This window comes from Primulina tabacum, chromosome 17, assembly GCF_025594145.1.
Source record: "Primulina tabacum isolate GXHZ01 chromosome 17, ASM2559414v2, whole genome shotgun sequence".
Classification (NCBI taxonomy): domain Eukaryota; kingdom Viridiplantae; phylum Streptophyta; class Magnoliopsida; order Lamiales; family Gesneriaceae; genus Primulina; species Primulina tabacum.
In genome coordinates this window covers 21,043,308-21,053,402 of record NC_134566.1, presented here as the reverse complement: position 1 = coordinate 21,053,402, position 10,095 = coordinate 21,043,308, and the positions used below count along the sequence as shown (strand labels likewise).

At 37.8% G+C, this 10,095-nt stretch overlaps 1 pseudogene; it reads left to right on the top strand.

Annotated features, from left to right (window-relative positions):
* Positions 1 to 711: 711 nt before the first annotated feature.
* LOC142530571 (uncharacterized) lies at positions 712 to 9,098 on the top strand (annotated as a pseudogene).
* The last annotated feature ends 997 nt before the right edge of the window (positions 9,099 to 10,095 follow it).

Sequence of the window (10,095 nt, the reverse complement as noted above, 5' to 3'; positions counted from 1 at the left end):
GTTAAATCTTGTTAGTTTGATAAAAAAATATATATAAAGATTGATCACATCTTTGAGAGAACTATCACATTCGAGTGAAAATATTTGAGTGCGAGTGTTATTTCTTTGGAGTGATTGTGAGAATTTGGGTGAGGAACATCTTTTATTTCTACTAACATTTTCTTGCAGGTACAAAATCTGAAAGTAAAATGGAGAGGGAGGTAGGAGATAGTTCGAATCAGGGGTTGTCTAAGGTTCAAATGGAGGCGTTATTTGGGCATTTTAGTAGAATGATGAGGGCCGAGTTGGATCCTTTAAATGAGAAGTTGGATAGGCTTGAGGTTAGTACTAGCGAAAATAAATCTAAGCCTAAAGGTTTGGGTAGAGGAGAAGAAGAAGAGTATGAAAATGATTTGGAAGGAGAAGAGGAGAGTCAAAACAAGAACTGGGGTAGGAGCGGAAGAGGTAGAGGATTTGGTAGGGGAAGAACAGAAGCCGTACGGGGTAGGTACGATGATGGGAATAAGGAAGATAGTAACATAGGTAGTATTAAGATGAAAATTCTGTCGTTCCATGGTAAGTCAGAGCCAGAGGCTTATTTAGAATGGGAAAAGCGAGTTGAATTTGTTTTTGATTGTCACCAGTATTCTGAACTCAAAAAGGTTAGGTTGGCCGTTGTTGAATTTGTTGATTATGCACTTATTTGGTGGGATCAATTAGTGACCACTAAGAGGAGATGCAATGAGAGACCTATAGAAACTTGGGCTGAGATGAAAAGCGTAATGAGGAAGAGGTTTGTACCAAATCACTACTATAGAGAAATGTTTAAAAAGTTACAAACTTTGAGACAGGGTGTGAAGAGTGTTGAGGACTACTATAAAGAGTTTGAAGTAGTCATGATTAGAGCAAACATAGAGGAGGATAGTGAGGCTACTATGGCTCGTTTTCTATGTGGTTTGAACAGGGAAATTCAAGACTAAGTGGAGCTTAGACACTACTTGGATCTAGATGAAATGATGCAGATGGCGATAAAAGTGGAGCAACAACTCAAGAGGAGAGGAGTTAGCCGTACCATTCAAGCTGGGAATACATCAACACCTTGGCGTTCCAATGTTGTTAAACGTGAAGAAGGCAAGGTAATGGTCAAACCCAAAGTTGACATTAAACTGGAGGCGCCTAAGCAAGGAGTGCAAGGTAAACCTGAAACTACTATTAATCGTTCTAGAGATATTAAATGTTTTAGGTGTCAAGGAGTTGGCCATATTGCTAGCCAATGTTCCAATAAAAGAGTGATGGTGTTGAATACTTATGGGGAGTATGAATCTCATAGTGAGGGAGATGATGGAGAGGATGAAGATGAGATGCCTGCATTAGAAGATCCTGATGAGGGATATGAGGCAGTTGTGGGTGAGGCGTTAGTGACTAGGCGTATCATGAATGCCCAAGTCAAAGAAGAGGAGACTAACCAGCGGGAAAACTTGTTCCATACTAGATGTTTTGTCAGTGGCAAAGTTTGCAACATTATTATACATGGAGGGAGTTGTACCAATGTTGCTAGTCTTGAGATGGTGGAAAAATTGAGCTTGCCTACTTTGAAACATCATCAACCATATAGGATACAGTGGTTGAACGACTGTGCTGAAGTGAAAGTGAACAAACAAGTTTTCGTAGCGTTTTCGATTGGGAAGTATGTTGATGAGGTGTTGTGTGATGTGGTGCCAATGCATACTTGTCATATTTTGTTAGGGAGACCATGGCAATATGATATGCAAGTGACATGATGGGTTTAGAAATAAATATTCTTTTGTACTCAAGAAAGAACCCATTGTTTTACTTCCTTTGTCCCCAAAGCAAGTGTTGGAGGACCAATTGAAAAAAAAGAAGAGAGATGAGGCCGAAAAAAAGAGTGAATTAAAAAGTGAGATGGCCTTTGAAAACAAAAATGACATGGCTAAAAGAAAAAGTGAGATAGCCATACAAAAGAAAAATGAGGGAAAAGAAAATGAGAGGAAAGAGGTCAAAAAGAAAACATATATGACCCAAAAGAGTGAGTTGAAACAATTGTTGCACACACATGATCCACTTGTGTTGATTCTTTACAAAGAGATTCTCTTTAACACAAGTGATATAGCAGGATCCCTTCCGAGCATTGTTGTTTCACTTTTGCAGCAATTTGAAGATGTATTTCCGGAGGAGCTACCTCAAGGATTACCACCATTGAGAGGAATCGAGCACCAAATCGATTTCGTGTCGGGGAGTGCATTGCCAAATCGTCCAGCCTATAGGAGCAATCCGGAGGAGACTAAGGAACTTCAGCGGCAGGTAAGTGAGTTGTTAGATTGGGGTTTTGTGCGTGAGTCCATGTCACCCTGTGCTGTACCTAGTTTACTTGTTCCTAAGAAAGATGGCTCATGGCGTATGTGTGTAGATTGTAGAGCAATCAATAACATAACCATTAAGTATAGGCATCCCATACCTAGATTAGATGATATGTTAGATGAGTTGCATGGTGCATGTATTTTCAGTAAAATTGATTTGAAAAGTGGTTATCATCAGATTAGAATGAGGGAAGGTGACGAGTGGAAAACTGCATTTAAAACCAAGTATGGGTTATATGAGTGGATGGTAATGCCTTTTGGCTTAACTAACGCTCCTAGTACTTTTATGAGGTTAATGAATCATGTTTTGTGTGCACACATAGGAAAGTTTGTTGTGGTTTATTTTGATGATATCCTAGTGTATAGCAAAGATTTAGAAGAGCATGTTGAGCATTTGAGACTTGTACTGACAACACTTAGGGCTGAACATTTATATGCTAATCTTAAGAAATGTGATTTTTGTACAAGCAAACTTGTCTTTCTTGGTTTTGTGGTAAGTTCACAAGGGATACAAGTGGATGAGGACAAGGTAAGTGCTATTCGAGATTGGCCAACGCCTGCTTCTGTTGGTCAAGTTCGAAGCTTTCATGGTCTTGCAAGCTTCTATAGGAGGTTTGTAAAAGATTTTAGCACACTTGCTGCACCGATGACGGCGGTGATTAAGAAGAACGTTCCATTCCATTGGGGCGACGAGCAAGAGAAGTCTTTTAATATTATTAAACAAAAATTAATTAATGCGCCTTTACTTGTTTTGCCTGATTTTTATAATACTTTTGAAATTGAATGTGATACTTCAGGTGTAGGTATTGGTGGTGTTTTGATGCAAAGAGGACGATCAGTGGCGTACTTTAGTGAGAAACTCAACGGAGCAGTGCTGAACTATCCAACATATGACAAGGAGTTGTACGCGCTTGTGAGGACTTTGGAGATGTGGCAACACTACTTGAGGCCTAAGGAGTTTGTGATCCATACCGACCATGAGTCTCTAAAGTACCTTAGGGGACAACAGAAACTGAACAAGCGGCATGCCAAGTGGGTGGCATTCATAGGTACATTTTCCTACATAATCAAATACAAACAAGGTAAGGATAATATAGTGGCCGACGCACTATCACGGAGGTACCTATTAATCTCTACCTTGGATTCGAAAATCTTGGGATTTGAGCATGTGAAAGAGTTGTATTTGTTGGATGAGGATTTTAAGAAGATATTTGAAACATGTATGCATGGTCCACATGACAAATTTTATTTGCATAATGGGTTTTTATTTAGAGAAGATAGATTGTGCATTCCTAAGTCATCAATTCGTGAGTTATTTGTAAGGGAGGCACATGGTGGTGGTTTGATGGGGCACTTTGGTGTGGCTAAAACTTTGAATTGTTTGCATGAGCATTTTTATTGGCCACATATGAAACGTGATGTTGAGCGTGTTTGTGAAAAGTGCATTACTTGTAGACAAGCTAAGTCTAGAACACAACCACATGGATTGTATACACCACTTCCTGTTCCTGGTGAACATTGGATTGATATTTCTATGGATTTTGTTTTAGGTTTGCCGAGGAATAAGAAGGGGAGGGATTCAATATTTGTAGTTGTTGATAGATTCTCTAAGATGGCACATTTTATTGCTTGTCATAAAACCGATTATGCATCAAACATTGCGGATTTGTTCTTCAAGGAAGTCGTTAGGTTGCATGGTATGCTTAAGACTATTGTATCTGATCGTGATGTTAAATTTTTGAGTTACTTTTGGAAAACTTTGTGGGCTAAACTTGGCACAAAACTGTTGTTTTCTACTACATGTCGTCCTCAAACGGATTGAAGTTGTTAACAGGACTCTTGGAACACTTTTGCGTGCTATACTTAAAAAGAACTTGAAAAATTGGGAAGAATGTTTGTCATTTGTTGAATTTGCATATAATCGTAGCGTGCATTCTACTACAAATTATTCACCATTTGAGATTGTTTATGGTTTTAACCCTTTAACTTCTTTGGATTTGATGTCTTTGCCTGTGAGTGAAAGGTTGAATATGGATGGCAAGAAGAAAGCTGAATTTGTTAGAAGTTTGCATGAGAAGGTCAAGGCTAATATCGAGAAGAAGAATTTACAATACATGAATCAAGCCAACAAGGGAAGGAAAAAGATGGTTTTTGAAAAGGGAGATTGGGTGTGGTTGCACTTAAGAAGGAAAGATTTCCAGAAAAGCGACGTTCGAAGCTCTTACCTAGGGGTGATGGACCATTTCAAGTGTTTGAAAGGATCAACGACAATGCCTACAAACTAGACTTATCAGGTGAGTACAATGTCAGTTCTACTTTTAATGTTAGTGATCTTTCGTTGTTTGATGTAGGAGATGATCAAGATTTGAGGACAAATCCTTTTCAAGAAGGGGAGGATGATGAAAACGTAGTTGGTCAAGCACCAAAGAAGGCATGGGAGTCGTTGGAGTTGCCCGAAGGACCTATAACGAGGGGCCGTAGCAAGAAGTTTAAAGAAGCACTTCAAGGATTCATGGTGAACTACCAAGGAAGTTCAATAAATGAGGTGTTTAAATTAGAGGAACTTGAGGAACATGGACACAATGATGGAAGTGTTTGGAATGTAATTCAAATGCTAAAAGACCATGAGGACAGCAGCACGCGCCAGAAGCGGCGCAGCCGCGCGCGCGCATGCGCGCATGAATCGGCGCAGCCGCGCGCCCCGCGCACGCCACAGCGCATGTTTCGGCGCTGCCGCGCGCACGGGCAGAACAAGGCACGCCCCCGCTCGTGTTTCGGCGCTACCGCGCGCACCCGGCTGGAATGTGTAGAACATGGCGCGCCATCGCGCGAGATCACGCACTACCGCGCGCAGTTCCGTGTAAAACTTTGTTGCCAACTCTTTTGATGACTTTTTTACTCTACTTTTTATTATTTTATTGTATTTATATGCATTGTATCAACCAACAATGTGGATAATTCAGATTGATATCAAATTATTGGAGATTTCTCTCAATATTCAAGGCCTTTTGCTTTGATCTTCAACACAAATCAAACTTATCAAAGATTGTATCTTTGTGGCGTTTGTCGATTGTTTTTCGCACGGATTGTCAAAACAAGTTCTTTGAAGGTTCGTTTGAAATTCGATTGTTATCATCGTTGATATTTGTTGCTAAATGTTAATCGCTTAGAGGTGAATATCAAAAATCTTTGCTTGTTTAAAAAGATCGGGACAACACAATCGATCCTTGTTCGATATTGAATTGAGGGCGCGATTCTAACAATCGTGTTTTCTTTCATTCGTACGAGGATTCGTATCACATGAATTGTAAGGATATAATAAATAATAAAAATGCTTGTTTAAAATTTGAGATCAAAATATTGAGTTTTGGACTTATCCGGGATTTTATCGCCGCACGAAATACTAATTAAAGAATTAATTGAAAAGCCTAGTTTTAAGCTTCATAAAATCATGAAAAATTATGTTTCAGCTTAAATAATTATTTAAGGTAAGCTCATGTCATTAAAAGTGAGAAAAAGATAAATTCAAGAATTTTTAGGTCCAGGGGCAAAACGGTAATTTTACACTTAAGAAAATACGAAAACGCTTGGCAGCGTCGCGAAGGAACATAATGCTTGTATAATGATATTTAATGATTTATTATGATGATTTTGATGATAATATGTAATTTTACGATTTATAGTAAAGCTGTGCAATTTATACTATTTAAAATGCGATTTTTGGAAAGCTGTCTTATGTTATGATTTTTACAGAAAAGGAAAAATATTTTGAGGGATGTGAATTGATTAATGTGACAAAAAGGATGTGATATATGATATATGATTTTGTGGGGATGACGTGAGAGCCAAGGCCCCAGAGGGAAACCATATACGGGCCAAGGTCCCAGAGCGACCCCGTTTACGGGCCAAGGCTCCAGAGGGATCCCGTGTATGGGAAAAGGCCTTTGAGGAACCTCGACGATCGTATTTCCACGGTGGAGCCTAGTGCACACCCCCATAGACCATGTGGAGCTAAGACTGCAGTCGACAAAAGGATAAAAGCTAGTCACTTTCAAGGATCAAACTTTACCCAAAACGATATATGATTGAAAACTTATGATAAAAATGATTTTTTTGATATATGATTTATGATGATGATTAAAGTTATTTTTAAATGATTTTTAAAATATTTATTTATGCTTAAAATTTATTTTAAAATGATTTTATTATTTATGATTTAATTATGCTTAAATGATTTTTAATAGTTCATTTATGATTAAATGATTATTTTAAATAAAAGTATGATTTTTAATGCATGTCGTTGTATATATAGTATTTGCTATTCATGTTTAGAACGTGCTCAGTCTTTAGACTCACTAGGTTTGTATGATACATGATTTGATGATTTTATGGGAGGCGGTGACGATTTAGTGGATCGAGTGCAGCAGTACACACCCGAGGACCTTTATGTTTCCGCATTAGCTTATTAGATTAAGGATTTAAAGATTATGTTAATGATTTTTATTAGAGATATTTTATTCTTTATTTTCATTGTTAGTGATCTTTTCAAAAGTTCATTTAGGAATTTTGGTTATTCGATGATTTAGGATTTTTTTTTTATGCACTTGAGATTTAAATTGTTAATTTATTATGATTCATTATTATGTTAAATTATTTTATTAGAATTTATGATTTAAGATTAAAAAATATAAAAAATAGAGGTTGTTTCAGTTGGTATCAGAGCCAAGGTTTTCCCCAAAGGGTTGTGTACTGTCACTTCGAGAAGCTCAAGAATTTACGCCTCAAATATGAGAGTTTTTACTCCTTTATATTTTATATGCTTAAAATTTTAAAAATGTTTACATGAGACATGATATACATGTTAGTTGCATACTGCATGAAAAATAATTAAATTCATGTTGGGTAGTGGAATTGATGAAGAACTTAGAAGAATAGGGTGCATGCATTACTTGAGCTGGATTTAGGAGTCGATTTTGGGAAATTCTTGGGTTAGAATTGTGATTTTCATGATTTCGAGGACCGAATTGAAGAGTAAGATTTAAGTTAGATGTTAAGTTTTAGATGGATAAAGGAATCTAAGCTTTGCAATCGTCAAGTCGAGGAAAATTTCGAGGACGAAATTCTATTTAAGTGAGGGAGAATTGTAACGTCAGAAAAACCAACCTACGTAAACCACATATTCATGCAAAATTATTTTAATTGTTTAATTGTTTTATTTAATAGATTTTAATGCTAGCATGATATTTATTATATGATTATATGATATGATCGCATGATTAAATGATAATATGACATGATTTCATGAAATTAAGGATTTTACCCGAATATTCGATAAAAGGCAGGGAAAGGAGACCGGGGACGACCAAGACAAAAATATTTTTCATTAAATAATAATGGCAAGGCTTCCTAATAAGATTAAAAATGATTTAATTTTTCTAAAAATGTTGGAGTTCGAATTATTTTACGAGTCGTGTTCGATTTTTCCCGGGAAGCCGATTTTGGGCAAACAAGGAGCTTTAAAATAACAAAATATTATTTTATGGAAACTAGTTTTACAAACTTTTATTATTTAATTAATTAAGTGTTATTAGGCTCAATTTAATTAATTAAAGTAGGCCTAATTACTCTTAAGCTTGCAAGCCCAAAACCAAAGCTCATTAGCTTGTCAATTAAATTATAAATAAGTGGCTTAGGTATTCTAAACCTCATAAATCACCTCCATCAGCAGCCGTGCAATCCTCACACACACCACCATATTTTTTAAAAATATCTAGAGGAGAAAAGCTTGTGTTCTTCGTCGTCCGGTCGTCCAACGTCGCACCCTCGTCGAAAATCGCATATTCGAGCGTTATAAAGGCAAAGGCACGTTCCTAAACCTTTTTTTAAAACATAATACAAATCATAATATGCTTGATTTAATTGTTATGCATGAAAATTATGCATGTTGAAATATTTTTACGGTAGATCGTATATTTTCAAAAACGCGACGTTTTTACGCTTTTATGCAAAACGTTTTTTGAATTCAACGAGTACGCTGCCAATACATGATAAAATATGATAAAATTATGTTCAAAAGATGAGAAATTTAAAGGGAAAAGTTAGCTGGAACCGTAGGAAAGAAGAAAGGAGAAGAAACGTAGGTTCATGGTTTGTGCAATCTCCAAGTGGTTCGATCATTATGCATGGGGCTTAGGGGTTTGTCCAGGTCTCGTCCAAGGGCAGTGGGGGGTGTTGGTCTAGGGTCAGGAAGGGTCCTAGCCTCGCGCGTAGCCTTGGAGGAGTCCCATGGAGAAGGGACTCCTCGCGTGATGGGTTGCAAGGGACAGCAGCCAAAGGGGCTTTGCTGCTGGGACTGGCTGGCTCAGGGTAGGTCCATCAGGGTCCTAGGATGATGGGTAGGGTCAGGCTAGGGGTTGGTGCGGCTGGGTTGGCTAATGGCTCGAGAGAACGTGAGGGATGCATGGTACGCGCAGCTGCTGTTTTCCTGAACCAGGTGGCTCGCACGCGGGTTTTATGTTCTGGGATGGTCTGGGTTGGGTCTGGGCGTGGTCCAGGGATGGTCAGGGTCAGGTGTGCTCGGTGTTGGCTCGGCTGGAAGTGCCCTTACTAGCTATGAATCTTAGGCGTGGTGGGCAGCATGTGCGCAATTTCTGTAGTTGGGTTCCAGGAGTGATTGAGCGAGCTAGGGCTAGGTTCTTTGAGTTGGGCTTGGTTAGGAGAGTGCCTAGATGGGTTTTCTAGGGTTTGGCTTGAGGTGGCTTGGGTGTGGCTCGAGCAAATCGGGAGATGGCTCAGGCTGATCGGTTAAAGATCAATTTCGAAAATTAAAGAACTAAAATTGAATCCATAAGTCCACGGGTGTGGCACATGAATTGGAAGGGTATAATAAATAATAAAAATGTTATGTTTAAAATTTGGGATCAAAATATTGAGTTTTGGATTTATCAGGGATTTTATCGCCACACGAAACGCTAATTAAATAATTAATTGAAAAGCCTAGTTTTAAGATTCATAAAATCATGGAAAATTATATTTAAGCTTAAATAATTATTTAAGGTAAGCCCATGTCATTAAAAGTAAGAAAAAGAAAAATTCGAGAATTTTTACGTCCAGGGGCAAAACAGTAATTTTACACTTAGGAAATTACGAAAACGCTTGGCAGCGTTCCGAAGGATCATAATGCTTGTATAGTGATATTTTTTGATTTATTATGATGATTTTGATGATAATATGTAATTTTACGATTTATGGTAAAGCTGTGCAATTTATACTGCTTAAAATGTTATTTTTGGAAAGCTGTCTTATTTTATGATTTTTAAATAAAAGGAAAAATATTTTAAGGGATGTGAATTGACTGTGACAATAAGGATATGATATATGATATATGATTTTGTGGGGATGACGTGAGGGCCAAGGCCTCAGAGAGAACCCATATACGGGCCAATGCCCCAGAAGGACCCCGTTTACGGGCCAAGGCCCCAGAGGGACCCCGTGTATGGAAAAAGGCCCTAGAGGGACCCCGACGATCGTATTTCCACGGTGGAGCCTAGTGCACACCCCCATGGACCATGTGGAGCTAAGACTGCAGTCAACCAAAAGATAAAAGCTAGTCACTTTCAAGGATCAATCTTCACTCAAAATGATATATGATTGAAAACTTATGATAAAAAAGATTTTTATAATATATATTTTATGATGATGATTAAAGCTATTTTTAAATGATTTTTAAAAGATTTAT